Source organism: Eriocheir sinensis, chromosome 1, assembly GCF_024679095.1.
Source record: "Eriocheir sinensis breed Jianghai 21 chromosome 1, ASM2467909v1, whole genome shotgun sequence".
NCBI classification, from domain to species: Eukaryota; Metazoa; Arthropoda; class Malacostraca; order Decapoda; family Varunidae; genus Eriocheir; species Eriocheir sinensis.
In genome coordinates this window covers 31935846-31953702 of record NC_066509.1, presented here as the reverse complement: position 1 = coordinate 31953702, position 17857 = coordinate 31935846, and the positions used below count along the sequence as shown (strand labels likewise).

General features: G+C 43.3%; 10 non-coding genes across 10 annotated transcripts; all 10 read left to right on the top strand.

Annotated features, from left to right (window-relative positions):
* The first annotated feature begins 372 nt into the window (after positions 1 to 372).
* LOC126996982 (5S ribosomal RNA) lies at positions 373 to 491 on the top strand. The gene has a single exon (XR_007751798.1). It is a non-coding gene; the product is annotated as a 5S ribosomal RNA (ribosomal RNA).
* A 652-nt stretch (positions 492 to 1143) lies between these two features.
* Positions 1144 to 1262, top strand: LOC126996979 (5S ribosomal RNA). Its single transcript, XR_007751796.1, has one exon. It is a non-coding gene; the product is annotated as a 5S ribosomal RNA (ribosomal RNA).
* Positions 1263 to 1908: 646 nt separating this feature from the next.
* Positions 1909 to 2027, top strand: LOC126996973 (5S ribosomal RNA). Its single transcript, XR_007751785.1, has one exon. It is a non-coding gene; the product is annotated as a 5S ribosomal RNA (ribosomal RNA).
* Positions 2028 to 2669: 642 nt separating this feature from the next.
* On the top strand, positions 2670 to 2788 carry LOC126996972 (5S ribosomal RNA). The gene has a single exon (XR_007751778.1). It is a non-coding gene; the product is annotated as a 5S ribosomal RNA (ribosomal RNA).
* Positions 2789 to 3437: 649 nt separating this feature from the next.
* On the top strand, positions 3438 to 3556 carry LOC126997265 (5S ribosomal RNA). The gene has a single exon (XR_007751962.1). It is a non-coding gene; the product is annotated as a 5S ribosomal RNA (ribosomal RNA).
* A 643-nt stretch (positions 3557 to 4199) lies between these two features.
* On the top strand, positions 4200 to 4318 carry LOC126996966 (5S ribosomal RNA). Its single transcript, XR_007751776.1, has one exon. It is a non-coding gene; the product is annotated as a 5S ribosomal RNA (ribosomal RNA).
* A 648-nt stretch (positions 4319 to 4966) lies between these two features.
* LOC126996964 (5S ribosomal RNA) lies at positions 4967 to 5085 on the top strand. Its single transcript, XR_007751773.1, has one exon. It is a non-coding gene; the product is annotated as a 5S ribosomal RNA (ribosomal RNA).
* A 642-nt stretch (positions 5086 to 5727) lies between these two features.
* Positions 5728 to 5846, top strand: LOC126996959 (5S ribosomal RNA). The gene has a single exon (XR_007751770.1). It is a non-coding gene; the product is annotated as a 5S ribosomal RNA (ribosomal RNA).
* A 652-nt stretch (positions 5847 to 6498) lies between these two features.
* Positions 6499 to 6617, top strand: LOC126996954 (5S ribosomal RNA). The gene has a single exon (XR_007751766.1). It is a non-coding gene; the product is annotated as a 5S ribosomal RNA (ribosomal RNA).
* Positions 6618 to 7269: 652 nt separating this feature from the next.
* Positions 7270 to 7388, top strand: LOC126996947 (5S ribosomal RNA). The gene has a single exon (XR_007751763.1). It is a non-coding gene; the product is annotated as a 5S ribosomal RNA (ribosomal RNA).
* Positions 7389 to 17857: the final 10469 nt, after the last annotated feature.

Below are 17857 nucleotides of genomic sequence, written 5' to 3'. Positions count from 1 at the left end.
GTTTTGGCACCAGCTATCTCCGCGTGGGCCGCCTTCTTACCCTTCTTGTACAGTGAGACGCCTCTCACGGCAGTGGACGGTGTCTCTATTTCAGAGTACGTCACATCGGTGGCCTCGTACGACCGACATTTCGTCACTGTCTCTTGAAGCGTGCTGGAGGCGTCCATGGTGATAAGCTCTCGCCTCAACTCCCCGTTGCGAACTCCGATCAACAAGGCATGCTTCATCCCAGCGCTGGCATGTGTTTACCTGTGTCACCTGGCTCAGACATCAGGACCAACTTAACAAACCTTCACTACTTCGCCCGGTCCAAGCGCTGGCATGTGATTACCTGTGTTACCTGCCTCAAAGATGAAAGCCAGTTCACCTTTCGTCAACGGCCACACCACGTTGAAAACACCGCTTCTCGTCCGATCAGCGAAGTTAAGCGACGTTGGGTCTGGATAGTACTTGGATGGGTGACCGCCTGGGAACACCAGATGCTGTTGGCATCCCTCTTTTTATTTAATTTCTCTTAACTTTTCACTTTGCGGTCTTGGTGACTCTTTTCTCTTCATATAGCTTTCGGCCTTTCGTTATGTTTTCTATTTTTTTTCTTTTCCATTTAATTTTTAGCCTTTCGTTTTGCACCCCTCTCCTTTTCTTTTCCTTTAGCTTTTAGCCTTTGTTTTGCATTCCTCTTTTCTTTTCATCTAGGTCTTAGCCTTTCGCTTTGCATCCCTGTTTTCGTTTTATTTAGCTTTTGGACTTTCGTTTTGCACCATTTCTTTTCATTAAGCATTTCGTTTTCCGTCCCTTTCTTTTTTCTTTCCATTTAGCTGAGCCTGTCGTTTTGAAAATGTTGACGCTGGTTACGTAACTTTATTTATTTATTTATTAATTAATTAATTAGTTTATTTATTTTAACCTCAAAGGTGTCCAAGCGCAGGCATTTGTTTACCTGTGTTACCTGGCTCAAACATAAGGAGCAAATTAACAAACCTTCACTACTTCACCCGGTCCAAGCGCTGGTGTTTACCTGTGTCGCCTGGCTCAAACATCAGGACCAACTTAACAAACCTTCACTACTTCGCCCGGTCCAAGCGCTGGCATGTGATTACCTGTGTTACCTGCCTCAAAGATGAAAGCCAGTTCACCTTTCTCGTCAACGGCCACACCACGTTGAAAACACCGCTTCTCGTCCGATCAGCGAAGTTAAGCGACGTTGGGTCTGGATAGTACTTGGATGGGTGACCGCCTGGGAACACCAGATGCTGTTGGCATCCCTCTTTTTATTTAATTTCTCTTAACTTTTCACTTTGCGGTCTTGGTGACTCTTTTCTTCATATAGCTTTCGGCCTTTCGTTATGTTTTCTTTTTTTTCTTTTCCATTTAATTTTTAGCCTTTCGTTTTGCACCCCTCTCCTTTTCTTTTCCTTTAGATTTTAGCCTTTTGTTTGCATTCCTCTTTTCTTTTCATCTAGGTCTTCGCCTTTCGCTTTGCATCCCTATTGTCGTTTTATTTAGCTTTTGGACTTTCGTTTTGCACCATTTCTTTTCATTAAGCATTTCGTTTTCCGTCCCTTTCTTTTTTCTTTCCATTTAGCTGAGCCTGTCGTTTTGAAAATGTTGACGCTGGTTACGTAACTTTATTTATTTATTTATTAATTAATTAATTAGTTTATTTATGTTTACCTCACCGGGGTCCCAGCGCTGGCATGTGTTTACCTGTGTTACCTGGCTCAAACATAAGGAGCAAATTAACAAACCTTCACTACTTCACCCGGTCCAAGCGCTGGTGTTTACCTGTGTCGCCTGGCTCAGACATCAGGACCAACAACAAACCTTCACTACTTCGCCCGGTCCAAGCGCTGGCATGTGATTACCTGTGTTACCTGCCTCAAAGATGAAAGCCAGTTCACCTTTCTCGTCAACGGCCACACCACGTTGAAAACACCGCTTCTCGTCCGATCAGCGAAGTTAAGCGACGTTGGGTCTGGATAGTACTTGGATGGGTGACCGCCTGGGAACACCAGATGCTGTTGGCATCCCTCTTTTTATTTAATTTCTCTTAACTTTTCACTTTGCGGTTTGGTGACTCTTTTCTCTTCATATAGCTTTCGGCCTTTCGTTATGTTTTCTATTTTTTTTCTTTTCCATTTAATTTTTAGCCTTTCGTTTTGCACCTCTCTTTTCTTTTCCTTTAGCTTTTAGCCTTTGTTTTGCATTCCTCTTTTCTTTTCATCTAGGTCTTAGCCTTTCGCTTTGCATCCCTGTTTTCGTTTTATTTAGCTTTTGGACTTTCGTTTTGCACCATTTCTTTTCATTAAGCATTTCGTTTTCCGTCCTTTTTTTTTCTTTCCATTTAGCTGAGCCTGTCGTTTTGAAAATGTTGACGCTGGTTACGTAACTTTATTTATTTATTAATTAATTAATTAGTTTATTTATGTTTACCTCACCGGGGTCCCAGCGCTGGCATGTGTTTACCTGTGTTACCTGGCTCAAACATAAGGAGCAAATTAACAAACCTTCACTACTTCACCCGGTCCAAGCGCTGGTGTTTACCTGTGTCGCCTGGCTCAGACATCAGGACCAACTTAACAAACCTTCACTACTTCGCCCGGTCCAAGCGCTGGCATGTGATTACCTGTGTTACCTGCCTCAAAGATGAAAGCCAGTTCACCTTTCTCGTCAACGGCCACACCACGTTGAAAACACCGCTTCTCGTCCGATCAGCGAAGTTAAGCGACGTTGGGTCTGGATAGTACTTGGATGGGTGACCGCCTGGGAACACCAGATGCTGTTGGCATCCCTCTTTTTATTTAATTTCTCTTAACTTTTCACTTTGCGGTTTGGTGACTCTTTTCTCTTCATATAGCTTTCGGCCTTTCGTTATGTTTTCTATTTTTTTTCTTTTCCATTTAATTTTTAGCCTTTCGTTTTGCACCCCTCTCCTTTTCTTTTCCTTTAGCTTTTAGCCTTTGTTTTGCATTCCTCTTTTCTTTTCATCTAGGTCTTAGCCTTTCGCTTTGCATCCCTGTTTTCGTTTTATTTAGCTTTTGGACTTTCGTTTTGCACCATTTCTTTTCATTAAGCATTTCGTTTTCCGTCCCTTTCTTTTTTCTTTCCATTTAGCTGAGCCTGTCGTTTTGAAAATGTTGACGCTGGTTACGTAACTTTATTTATTTATTTGTTAATTAATTAATTAGTTTATTTATGTTTACCTCACCGGGGTCCCAGCGCTGGCATGTGTTTACCTGTGTTACCTGGCTCAAACATAAGGAGCAAATTAACAAACCTTCACTACTTCACCCGGTCCAAGCGCTGGTGTTTACCTGTGTCGCCTGGCTCAAACATCAGGACCAACAACAAACCTTCACTACTTCGCCCGGTCCAAGCGCTGGCATGTGATTACCTGTGTTACCTGCCTCAAAGATGAAAGCCAGTTCACCTTTCTCGTCAGCAGCCACACCACGTTGAAAACACCGCTTCTCGTCCGATCAGCGAAGTTAAGCGACGTTGGGTCTGGATAGTACTTGGATGGGTGACCGCCTGGGAACACCAGATGCTGTTGGCATCCCTCTTTTTATTTAATTTCTCTTAACTTTTCACTTTCCGGTCTTGGTGACTCTTTTCTCTTCATATAGCTTTCGGCCTTTCGTTATGTTTTCTATTTTGTTTCTTTTCCATTTAATTTTTAGCCTTTCGTTTTGCACCCCTCTCCTTTTCTTTTCCTTTAGCTTTTAGCCTTTGTTTTGCATTCCTCTTTTCTTTTCATCTAGGTCTTAGCCTTTCGCTTTGCATCCCTGTTTTCGTTTTATTTAGCTTTTGGACTTTCGTTTTGCACCATTTCTTTTCATTAAGCATTTCGTTTTCCGTCCCTTTCTTTTTTCTTTCCATTTAGCTGAGCCTGTCGTTTTGAAAATGTTGACGCTGGTTACGTAACTTTATTTATTTATTAATTAATTAATTAGTTTATTTATGTTTACCTCACCGGGGTCCCAGCGCTGGCATGTGTTTACCTGTGTTACCTGGCTCAAACATAAGGAGCAAATTAACAAACCTTCACTACTTCACCCGGTCCAAGCGCTGGTGTTTACCTGTGTCGCCTGGCTCAGACATCAGGACCAACAACAAACCTTCACTACTTCGCCCGGTCAAGCGCTGGCATGTGATTACCTGTGTTACCTGCCTCAAAGATGAAAGCCAGTTCACCTATCGTCAACGGCCACACCACGTTGAAAACACCGCTTCTCGTCCGATCAGCGAAGTTAAGCGACGTTGGGTCTGGATAGTACTTGGATGGGTGACCGCCTGGGAACACCAGATGCTGTTGGCATCCCTCTTTTTATTTAATTTCTCTTAACTTTTCACTTTCCGGTCTTGGTGACTCTTTTCTCTTCATATAGCTTTCGGCCTTTCGTTATGTTTTCTATTTTTTTTCTTTTCCATTTAATTTTTAGCCTTTCGTTTTGCACCCCTCTCCTTTTCTTTTCCTTTAGCTTTTAGCCTTTGTTTTGCATTCCTCTTTTCTTTTCATCTAGGTCTTAGCCTTTCGCTTTGCATCCCTGTTTTCGTTTTATTTAGCTTTTGGACTTTCGTTTTGCACCATTTCTTTTCATTAAGCATTTCGTTTTCCGTCCCTTTCTTTTTTCTTTCCATTTAGCTGAGCCTGTCGTTTTGAAAATGTTGACGCTGGTTACGTAACTTTATTTATTTATTAATTAATTAATTAGTTTATTTATGTTTACCTCACCGGGGTCCCAGCGCTGGCATGTGTTTACCTGTGTTACCTGGCTCAAACATAAGGAGCAAATTAACAAACCTTCACTACTTCACCCGGTCCAAGCGCTGGTGTTTACCTGTGTCGCCTGGCTCAGACATCAGGACCAACTTAACAAACCTTCACTACTTCGCCCGGTCCAAGCGCTGGCATGTGATTACCTGTGTTACCTGCCTCAAAGATGAAAGCCAGTTCACCTTTCTCGTCAACGGCCACACCACGTTGAAAACACCGCTTCTCGTCCGATCAGCGAAGTTAAGCGACGTTGGGTCTGGATAGTACTTGGATGGGTGACCGCCTGGGAACACCAGATGCTGTTGGCATCCCTCTTTTTATTTAATTTCTCTTAACTTTTCACTTTCCGGTCTTGGTGACTCTTTTCTCTTCATATAGCTTTCGGCCTTTCGTTATGTTTTCTATTTTTTTTCTTTTCCATTTAATTTTTAGCCTTTCGTTTTGCACCCCTCTCCTTTTCTTTTCCTTTAGCTTTTAGCCTTTGTTTTGCATTCCTCTTTTCTTTTCATCTAGGTCTTAGCCTTTCGCTTTGCATCCCTGTTTTCGTTTTATTTAGCTTTTGGACTTTCGTTTTGCACCATTTCTTTTCATTAAGCATTTCGTTTTCCGTCCCTTTCTTTTTTCTTTCCATTTAGCTGAGCCTGTCGTTTTGAAAATGTTGACGCTGGTTACGTAACTTTATTTATTAATTAATTAATTAGTTTATTTATGTTTACCTCACCGGGGTCCCAGCGCTGGCATGTGTTTACCTGTGTTACCTGGCTCAAACATAAGGAGCAAATTAACAAACCTTCACTACTTCACCCGGTCCAAGCGCTGGTGTTTACCTGTGTCGCCTGGCTCAGACATCAGGACCAACAACAAACCTTCACTACTTCGCCCGGTCCAAGCGCTGGCATGTGATTACCTGTGTTACCTGCCTCAAAGATGAAAGCCAGTTCACCTTTCTCGTCAACGGCCACACCACGTTGAAAACACCGCTTCTCGTCCGATCAGCGAAGTTAAGCGACGTTGGGTCTGGATAGTACTTGGATGGGTGACCGCCTGGGAACACCAGATGCTGTTGGCATCCCTCTTTTTATTTAATTTCTCTTAACTTTTCACTTTGCGGTCTTGGTGACTCTTTTCTCTTCATATAGCTTTCGGCCTTTCGTTATGTTTTCTATTTTTTTTCTTTTCCATTTAATTTTTAGCCTTTCGTTTTGCACCCCTCTCCTTTTCTTTTCCTTTAGCTTTTAGCCTTTGTTTTGCATTCCTCTTTTCTTTTCATCTAGGTCTTAGCCTTTCGCTTTGCATCCCTGTTTTCGTTTTATTTAGCTTTTGGACTTTCGTTTTGCACCATTTCTTTTCATTAAGCATTTCGTTTTCCGTCCCTTTCTTTTTTCTTTCCATTTAGCTGAGCCTGTCGTTTTGAAAATGTTGACGCTGGTTACGTAACTTTATTTATTTATTTATTAATTAATTAATTAGTTTATTTATGTTTACCTCACCGGGGTCCCAGCGCTGGCATGTGTTTACCTGTGTTACCTGGCTCAAACATAAGGAGCAAATTAACAAACCTTCACTACTTCACCCGGTCCAAGCGCTGGTGTTTACCTGTGTCGCCTGGCTCAAACATCAGGACCAACTTAACAAACCTTCACTACTTCGCCCGGTCCAAGCGCTGGCATGTGATTACCTGTGTTACCTGCCTCAAAGATGAAAGCCAGTTCACCTTTCTCGTCAACGGCCACACCACGTTGAAAACACCGCTTCTCGTCCGATCAGCGAAGTTAAGCGACGTTGGGTCTGGATAGTACTTGGATGGGTGACCGCCTGGGAACACCAGATGCTGTTGGCATCCCTCTTTTTATTTAATTTCTCTTAACTTTTCACTTTGTGGTCTTGGTGACTCTTTTCTCTTCATATAGCTTTCGGCCTTTCGTTATGTTTTCTATTTTTTTTCTTTTCCATTTAATTTTTAGCCTTTCGTTTTGCACCCCTCTCCTTTTCTTTTCCTTTAGCTTTTAGCCTTTGTTTTGCATTCCTCTTTTCTTTTCATCTAGGTCTTAGCCTTTCGCTTTGCATCCCTGTTTTCGTTTTATTTAGCTTTTGGACTTTCGTTTTGCACCATTTCTTTTCATTAAGCATTTCGTTTTCCGTCCCTTTCTTTTTTCTTTCCATTTAGCTGAGCCTGTCGTTTTGAAAATGTTGACGCTGGTTACGTAACTTTATTTATTTATTTGTTAATTAATTAATTAGTTTATTTATGTTTACCTCACCGGGGTCCCAGCGCTGGCATGTGTTTACCTGTGTTACCTGGCTCAAACATAAGGAGCAAATTAACAAACCTTCACTACTTCACCCGGTCCAAGCGCTGGTGTTTACCTGTGTCGCCTGGCTCAGACATCAGGACCAACTTAACAAACCTTCACTACTTCGCCCGGTCCAAGCGCTGGCATGTGATTACCTGTGTTACCTGCCTCAAAGATGAAAGCCAGTTCACCTTTCTCGTCAACGGCCACACCACGTTGAAAACACCGCTTCTCGTCCGATCAGCGAAGTTAAGCGACGTTGGGTCTGGATAGTACTTGGATGGGTGACCGCCTGGGAACACCAGATGCTGTTGGCATCCCTCTTTTTATTTAATTTCTCTTAACTTTTCACTTTGCGGTCTTGGTGACTCTTTTCTCTTCATATAGCTTTCGGCCTTTCGTTATGTTTTCAATTTTTTTCCTCCCACATTTACTCCTTATCTTTCTTTTACTTTTCTCCTTTCCTCTCTTCTTGTCCACATCCCTTACTTTCCTCCCTTTCTTTCCTCTCCTTCTCATCATACCTGCCCCTCATATTCTCCCCTTCTTCCCTCTCCCCTTTCCCTTCTACCTACCACTCACTCCCTTCCCCTCCTCTTTCCCTCATATCTACCCCTCTGTTCCTCCCCTTTTTTTCTCTCTTCTTTCCCTCATACCCGTTCCTCTTTTCCTCCCCTTCTCACCCCTCCCCTTCTCTCCGCTACCCTTCCTCTTTAACCTACCCTCTCTTTCCCTCTTCTTTCCTCGCCCAGTCTTCACGTCCTCCCTTTCCTTCCCTTCTTTCCCCTCTCCATTCCCCACCCACCTCCCTCCTTCCCTCCCATCACTTCCTCCTTGGCTTGATGGGAACATAGATTCCTGGAGACCGTGAAGGGGCAGCCGCTGCGTTATTTAGTTCGGAGGGAAAAGAGGGGAGACTTTTTCCTCGTGTTTTTTTTTACGTCCTAGTATTTTACCGCCGCGTGGATTTATTTTATTCTTTTATTTTATTTTAGAAATGTGTAGGGATCGGGGGCAGTGGGGTTCCGGAGTTGTGGGGTGTTTGTTTGTGTGGTGTTTGTTTGTGTGTGTGTGTGTGTGTGTGTGTGTGTGTGTGTGTGTGTGTGTGTGTCTGTCTGTCTGTCTGTCTGTCTGTCTGTCTGTCTGTCTGTCTGTCTGTCTGTCTGTCTGTCTGTCTGTCTGTCTGTCTGTCTGTCTGTCTGTCTGTCTGTCTGTCTGTGTGTGTGTGTGTGTGTGTGTGTGTGTGTGTGTGTGTGTGTGTTTCGTTATTTTATTTATCTATTTATTTATATTTTGGTGGGAAGGAAGCTGTGGAAGAGTGAAAAGAGATGGAGATTGAGGGTTGTGAATGATTATGATTTATGAGGAGGAGGAGGAGGAGGAGGACGAAGAAGGAGAGGAGGAGACAGAAGTAGAGGAGTTGGGGGAAGAACAGTGGGAAAGAAGAAAAAGAAGAAGAAAATGGAAATTAAACAGGCTTAGAATAAAGAGGAGATATAAAGAACACCACAAACTAAAGATGAAAAGCGGAGGCCAAGAAGATAGACACACGATGATAAATAATAGATGAGCGTGAAGGAAGATGAACATAAACAACGGATTACGCGAGAGGCTTACCGAATCTCTCTCTCTCTCTCTCTCTCTCTCTCTCTCTCTCTCTCTCTCTCTCTCTCTCTCTCTCTCTCTCTCTCTCTCTCTCTCTCTCTCTCTCTCTCTCTCTCTCTCTCTCTCTCTCTCTCTCTCTCTCTCTCTCTCTCTCTCTCTCTCTCTCTCTCTCTCTCTCTCTCTCTCTCTCTCTCTTTTCTTATTCAAGGGTATAGCACGAAGAGGAAATGGGTTAGTGGTGAGGTACAGGTGGGGAATAGGAAAGACAGTCGAAGTGTACAGTTGTATGGTGTAGGTTCGTTAGTAACTGTTGTTCTGGTATAGTTATTGTTTATCGGGCACCTTATTTGTATACACCGGCGTGCTGGGAGTGTGTGTTTTAATTGTTTGTGTGTAAAGAGCTAAGCTATGGCGTCACTTGTGTGAAGTGATATGGAGGCGGTTGTTCTCGTAGTGACTTCAAGCTGCGCGGTAACCAGGGGTGGACCAAGATCGTGCTACCGTCAAGCTCCTTGACGTGGGTGTAGTTCACGTCATCTTGCTGGTCGAGTTTCTCCCATAGTCTGCCGGCGGCCTCCCGTAGCCTTGTGCTGACTAGTTGTACTCCGAGTCTGCGGTGTTGCGCTGCTGTGTTTTCCGTGTACGGGTATTTCTGTCCGGTGGCAAATCTCAGCGCTTTGTCCTGCAGCCTCTGAAGCTACAACATCATGGAAAGCCATGTGTGTCGGGGTGGGTGAGTAGTCTAGTATAGGAAGTATCTTAGTCTTTACTAGATATAGTTTGAGCCGCTCTGTGAAGAGCCAGAATCTGTTTAAAGATGTGAGGGCTGTTTTAACTTTCATTGTTTTGTCGTTGACATGTTTAACGATCAGGACGGTGGATGTCACTGTGTGGCCTAATATCTGGCATTGTTTTTGGTGGGAGATGGTGTTGCCCTGTATTTGTATGTCATTTATTTTTTTTATGTAGCTGATCTAGGAAGCTACATAAATTTTTTTCCGTTAGCTCTGGCAGTCCCAGTTAAAGTATTTTGTATTGCAGGCCCTAAAGCCAGAATTTATCAAACGCCTTGCTGATAATAATAATGATAATAGTGCAGTTTATTCCTTGTCCTTTAGTGAGTGTTACTTTATCGCTGGCGATGGAGATAGCTGACGTAGTGCTCCTCCCTGCCCTGAAGCCATACTGGGACGGGTTATAAAGGCTATTTTCCTCCAGGTGACATCTGAGTCGTAGGTTGATTATTCTTTCGAAGATTTTTCCACACACACACACACACACACACACACACACACACACACACACACACACACACACACACACACACATTATTATTATTAATATTATTATTTTATTGACCACAACAGAATCATAAAATTACAAAAAAAGTCATAAAATTACAAAACTTGACATATTATAGATACAAATGAGCAATGACGTTGTCAGTCCATTACAAAATAGCAGAAACTAAAATAAGAACTAAAATAAAATTTAAAAGAATACAAGAATGCAGTAGTGCAATAATACAATACAATACACCACGATAAAAGATTACAAAAATGCAATACCATAGTAAAATACAATACAATACACTACGATAAAAGAATACGAAAGCAATATAGTAGTATAATACAAAACAATACACCATGATAAAATAATAAAAAAAACAATACAGTAGTAAAAAAAAGAACAGTTCGATAGTAAAATACAATACAATACACTACGATAAAAGAATACGAAATTACAATTCAAAAGTAAAATGCAATACAAAAAATAGAACAACATTTGACTAAAAACAATAATTGAGTGCAAAATGATGGATATGTCTAATACTCAATCTTTGTAAATTTCTAAAACCTGCCAGATGATATTGCATACAAGGTTGTTACCGTGATTTGCCGAGAACATGTCATTAATAGATGACAAGCCATATGTATCTCGTATGTGCTGCGTCAAAGGGCAGCTCTCGATCACATGCACCTCGGTCTGTACGCCACCACGAACACACAGCCTCTCTGCCAGTGGGAGGTGGCCTAACCCCCTCCTACTCCACCTGCCAACCTCCACTGCCAGAGTGCGCCGACACACGAAACCGAGTAAATGCTGCCCTGTGAATTTCACTTATATTATGTTTAGTTACATATATAGGATGTACTTCCAGACTGGGGTTCATTATGGTCCTATATGTTATTCTCCTTGATGATATGGAATTAAGTACATTATTTTTTAATTCATCCCACCCTATTTGGATGTCATCAGGGTTCTCTTGTAGCAAGGCTGTCACGTGTAGCCTCATGTTCATTCTAGTAATGAGTACGGTTTTAACTGCAAAGACAAATGGGTCATCGTTCATCGCCTCCCTTTCTTCCCATTTACTTTGAAAAAAGTCCCTTTGCCTTTTTCTTAACAAGAGCTCTTAATGGAGGGCATCCCGACTCTAAGTAACAAATGTCATTGCAAGTGCTTCCCCTGACATCAAGGAGGCTCTTCAAAGCCCAGTGGTACAGTTTACTGACAAGGCTTAAATCCGCATTTAACCAGGACTCGCAACCGTATAGTAATGATGACATGAGGCATGCGTTAAATACACGTTTTTTTACTAAAAAGGGTATATCGTTATTTTTCTTCACAAATATAATAAACTTATTAATATCTTTCATTTTTCTCTCTGCATGTGCCTTATCAGCGGAGGCAACTGATCCATCAGGTGTAAATGGGGATCCCAGGTACACGTACATATCGCACCATTACCCTATCAGGTCATCCGCGATTATTGACTCCCTGTCCGCTGCCGTACCACTCACCACGAAGAATTTAGTTGTTGCTAAGTTCACTCCCACGCTATATGCATCACAATACTGTTTCATTAAAGAAAGTTTCTCTTTCATTGTGGCTCGAGTTGTGGAAAGTAAAACTGTGTCGTCCATCAACATGAGAAGATGGAGCCACTTTAAAAAGCCGTCATCCGGACAGTTTTCTTTAATTAGTTTAATTAAGTCATTCACGTATAGTATAAACAATAGGCAACTAGTAGGTGAGCCCTGCCTCACACCGACGGCCACCGTGAACACAGCGGTACCCGCCACACGGCACACTACATCACACTCCCGCACCCTAATCTCTTAAGCAGCGCTAACATGAGTGGTTTAGACACTGTCATAAGCCGAGCTGAAATCAACAAACGTTACATATAACTTTTTCTTTTCTTCCTTGCTATATCCATAAGTAACCTAAGAGTCACTATGTGTTCGGTGCATCCCCGACCTCGCTGTGCCCCCGCCTGCTCTCGAAACGGTGAGAACCAGGACTCGAGCCTTGAACACAAAATCATGTCATATAGTTTTGCTATACTATTGATAATATTAATTCCTCTATAGTTCCTCACATTATCCCTGTCACCTTTCTTAAAAATGGGGAAAAATTTAGCAACCCTCCAACAGGTGGAATATGTCGCTAAGTAAAACACATGATTAAATAATGTTTAGATCATCACAATAAATTGCACAGGAAGTAATTTAAGTATTCCCGGAGGTACTCCGTCAGGGCCACTCGCTTTCCCAGGTTTAAGTCTGTGAATTTGTTTGCATACCTCGAATGGGGTGATTGCGTCGTCCAGAACGGGAACATACACGTTATGGTCATTCACATCTGTACTCATATGTTGGTCAACCTCGCAGTACGAGTTTTCGTAAAACAATTTAAAATCTTGGTCAGATGGAACCACACTTGCCCGCTCCCTCATCTGGTACTTCCCTTTCCAATCTATAGCTTCCCAGACGCGCCTGTCATCCGGATCAGAGAGCAGGCCGGCCCAGCGGTCCAGGCCACCATCTTCCCGGTGCTGCACAGGGTTGGCGCGGCTGGAGGCTGCACTCATATACAGGGATTCAGATATTTTCGAAGCACTTGTGTGAACATCGTCCGGTCCATCACATCTTATATTCACTTCAGATAGGTTTGACATAAACAGGTCTTTATCAATATCATTAAACCTAACAGGCTTATGTACCACACCTCATCTGGCTCCCGGGTTCCCCAGGGCCAGTGTTGACCCAGGTGTCCTGCACGCTGGCACAGCTGGTTCATGTCCAAGCCACGTGACATAATCTCTAAGCTGATGGGGGCGTGATCAGAGGGTAAAAATTATGTCTGATGAATCTTAAAATCAACAATACTGTATAAAAGATTGACGGTTTAAAGATATATGTCTAATTCAGAAATCCATTGTTTTTTCTTCTTAAAAGTTTCCCCACCTCTGAACGAATTTGTAGGGGTAGATAGATTATTTAATACCAAAAGATCATTGTCAGAACATATTGTTCCTAAAATGTAAGCATTATCGTCCGCAACACTAACATCATCTGGTATCGTAGGGTAGGTATATAAGTGTGAATCGGGTATTTCACTTTTTACCGGCAAGTTGCGTATACTAAGGCCGAACCTGGAGTTCAAATCGCCAATAATTACAAACTCTCTATCATTATCAAAGCTCCTTATCTGTTCCTGTAGGGCTGATAAAGATAAGTGGTTAAAATACGGCGAGTCAGGTGGAGGGATATAGCAGAAGCCAAACACAACCCCTATTACACAACTAAACTGGACCCACACTTCGTCTGTCAAACTCTGGTCCATGATTGTAATGAAGGGAGTTAAGTAATTCTTTATAAATATTGCAGTACCACCTCGATGCGCTTCCTGAGCGTGCACGCTTTTATAACATTTATATCCTGGTATACTAAGTGGTAGTGGAGTTTTGATTTCATTAATACTGATATCATAATTAATTAGGAAACTTTGGACAATATGTTTTTCTAGTTTTGTTCTAGCAGCATTAATGTTACAATTTTAAGTTTACTTTCCTGTTGTGGTCTGCCTAAAAAGCCTGGAGCGTCCACTGGTCGATCACCATTTTACACTCACACACACACACACACACACACACACACACACACACACACACACACACACACACACACACACACACACACACACACACACACACACACACACACACACACACACACACACACACACACATGGCCCGGTAGCTCAGTGCGTAGAGCGTCTGCCTCACAACCCCATAAGGACCGGGGTTCGATTTCCCGGCCGGGTGAAGATAAATTGTGTTTATCTTCTTTCACGTGTAGCCCCTGTTCACCTAGCAGTGAGTAGGTACGCGACGTCAGGCAAGGAGTTGTGACCTCGTTGTCGCGGTGTGTTGTGTGTGAGTGGTCTCAGTCCTACCCAAAGATCGGTACTAAGAGCTCTGTGCTCTTCCGTAGGGGAACGCTGGCTGTCTCGAGAGAGACCCGCAGCAGCCCAAGAGGTGAATCACACACACACACACACACACACACACACACACACACACACACACACACACACACACACACACACACACACACACACACACACACACACACACACACACACACACACACACCTGTACACGTGCCTCCAGGTGTCGCCTCTGCCTGGGAGTGTTACTGTCACTGACGCTGGAATATTGTCTCAGCTGTCCTGCGCCGTGACGGACGCGACACGACGTCAAGTTAGGGAGGGCTTGAAATATGACATAATGGAAAGGTTGAAAGAATATAAGGAATGATACACAAGGAGGGAAGGCAATGGTGGGCGTGGTAACAGAACATGGACTGCTGCAGGACGTAGAGGAGAAAGCTTAAGGGCAAAAAAGTCTAAAAAAAAGGTAGAGTAATAGATAATGTGATTCTGAATGGAAGAATTTGTCGTTAAGATGACCCGCCCACGACGAGAAATTAATAGAATGAAGAAAGTACGAAAAGAAGAAAGGAAAAAAAGTGTGCAGAGTAAAGCGCTGTCTTTCATTTTTATTTTTTTTATTTTAACAACGAAAATACAGAAAAAGTATAATTAATACGAATAAATAAGTAAATAAATACACTGAAGTATAATACAGAAAGTATGAAAAAACAAGAGAAAAGACGTATGCAGAGTAGAGCGCTCAGTCTTTCAACTTTTTTTAATCACCAAATCGAATTCATAAATAAATAAAATACAGAAAAAAAAATCAGTATATATAGATAAAATATACAAGTGCGAAAAAGAAGCAAAAAAAAAAAAAAATAGACGTGGCCATGCAGAGTTGAGTGCTCAGTCCCTCAACTTTTTTTTTCGCTGTCAGCAAAGAATTTCAAAACTCCTCGCTGCCCAGCCTCGTCCAGACTGGCGGAACAGCTCGGCAAGGAGTTACTGGGTTTCGCCTGTCGCGGGGATGTTAGGCGGCCAGTTAGTGTTGAGGCGTGGGAGCCGCGGCGCCGCGGGCCAAGGCGGTACCTGCCGGTTTTGATTCACCTGCCTCATTTACCTGCCTTACCCACCTACCTTCCCTGTCATGTTCACCTGTCTCTTTACCTGTCCTTTTCTTATCTGCCCAACGTGTGTCATTTACCTAATCTTTTCTAAGCGCGCTACCTGTCATTCAGCTGTCTCATTACCTGTCCTTTCATACCTGTCTCCTTCACCGACCTCATTACCTGCCCTTTTATATTCGCCTTCCCTGTCTCCTCATGTCTCGTTTGCCTGGTGACCTGCCTCATGTTCTCTGGCCCAGTCTTCTTTCCCTGTCGTCTTTAACTGACTTTGTGTTATAATTACTTCTTAGAGTCGAAAATCACAACTATAATTATGTTTGAGAATGTAAGCTAAAATTGTTCTGGGTAAAAGGAGGAAGTCATTAGCAAGCAAATATCATAAACAAATAAGTCAAGGCCTCAATAAGCAGAATAGGCCGGCAACAAGTTTATGCAAGTAGTTAATTAAGTGAGTGAACTTAGGTGCACAATTACTTTTTACGGAAATGTAAAAGTGCACTTGTCTCATCTAAGTCAACAAGCCAATAATGACCACACCAGTCATCAAAAAACACGTGATGTAATTAGAAGAGCACCTAATGAATCCTGGCGTTATAAATACAATACTGCGGTTTGGCTAAAGATGTTAAATTGTAATGTAAGAAAATAAGGCTGCCACACATAATTACAATACTCCTCATACACTCCTTCCCTTTAGAATTTCTTTCCCTTTCGTACTTCAGTACAACACAACAGGTAAGGATGATTATACTGGCAGCTAACGGAAAAGGTTAAAGTAATTGCAACATGAAGATGGACGTTGTAATGAAATAGAACACTAAAATTGGCTCGTATAAGAAAAAAATCCATAAAAAGTAATACAAGACAAAACAAATCAAACAAAAGATAATTACAGGATAGAAAAGGTCATAATCAAGCAAGGTGACACATGTCAGGTGAATAATGTACCAGGTGACCTTAATTAGTGATGCATCTTCCTGAAAATGTAACCCTAAATTTTGTATGACCTAAATTACATATTGGATCATTATCAGGGCAGCGAAATTACACATTATTGCAACTGGTTTCTTGTTACACCCGACAAGCTATTCCCAGCCGTCACCCTCTCCATCTCCCCTTCCCTTCCCTTCCCTTCCCTTCCCTTCCATTCCAATTCCCTTCCCTCTCCCTCCCTTCCTTTCCTTCCTTTCCCTTCCTTTCGTTCGCCTTGAAGTATGAGGCAGAAAATTATCAATGCTATCATCAATCCATCATTATCTCCAATTAATTTGCAGCATTATCTTTTTCTATATCGTGATTTACCTGACTTTGTTGATGCATATTCGCCTCGGAGTATATTTGGTCATTCTTTTCTTTCATCTTGCATCACATGTCGTCGTGCTTGTCACATACTACCATTTCGCATTCGCCTTGGAGTATGAGGCGAAATATCATCAATTCCCTTCTTGAATCATTGCGTCATTCTATATTTGTGTCTTGTTTCGTTTCACTTCGTTCCCATCACACTCTTATTGATCCCTATTCGCCCTGGAGTATTAGGCCAAATGTAATCAATGCATCGTCCCTTCTTTTGATTAAACTGGGTTATTCGTGTTCTCCATCTCGCTCCTTTTTTTCTTTGTTTTCATCATACTTTTACTGCTTTTTATTCGCCTTGGAGTGTGAGGGAGAACATCGTCACGGCATGAAGCTACAACGAGGGCGAGATTAAGCGCCTCGCAAGTCTTCGTCCGCCGCGCGGTGAGGGTGAGGGTCAGGAGAACTTAATGCAGACCTCACTCGCGTCGGTCGTCACGCCACAACTCTTGAGGGCGACACACTTTAACCACATCGAGAGCGAAAACGAGAGCCCACCCGTCCTCTCCACCTCCAGTCCTCGCCCTCCACCTCGCGTCACAGACTTCAGGCTGACGCACTGCAGTCACTTCGAGAGCGAAATCAAGAGCCCACACGTCCCCCTCCACCTCCTCGTCCTCTTCCTCGTCACCTCTTCGCGGCACTGGCTTGAGGGCAAGACGCTCAGGCCGCGCCAAAGGGGAAGACCGACACGCCAGCCATGCCAAGCCTCGCCCTCTTACGCCGCGCGGTGAGGGTGAGGGTCAAGAGAACTTAATGCAGGCCTCACTCGCGTCGGCCGTCTCTGTTCCGTCAGCAGGCAAATCAAGGCCGTAAGGAGCGTGTGCACCCATCAGACGCTCGGGGCCCGCCATTACCCCCGCCGCCTCAATGGAACTTGCATCACGGCGAGAGCCTGGCGAGCCGTCGCGGCGCCTGAGCGTGTCTGGGAACGGCCTGTGAAGAGTGGAGAATGGCTTGTGGGAGGGTGGGGATGGGGGGTTTAGAGGGGTTTGGGGGTATGTTTGGGTGTTTGGGTGGGTGGGTGGTATTTAGAGGGGTCAACGATGTTTTGGGGATGGTGGTGGTGGTGGTGGTGGTGATGTGTGTGTGTGTGTGTGTGTGTGTGTGTGTGTGTGTGTGTGTGTGTTCGGATCAGCTCATAAGGGTTTGGGTGCAACTTGAGACATTAAGGTGACAGCAAGACTCCTCCTGACTTTGGACATAAAAACTGAAGACTGTGTGTGTACTCTACATGAGCTCATAAAAGAATACAAACCATGAACACCGGGAAGGCAACAATTAGCAGCCGGACGAAGCGATTTTACAAATTGGAGACGCGGGAGCTCGTTTTTCGGCTCGACAAATGGCGGCAAACTCATGAAACATTTACCAACTTACAACGAGTTTGGGGAAAGAACAAGGCGGACCGGCCAGTGGGAGGGTAGGGGGGGAGGTACCTTTCATTCGTCCGACTCGTGTAGTAAAGATTT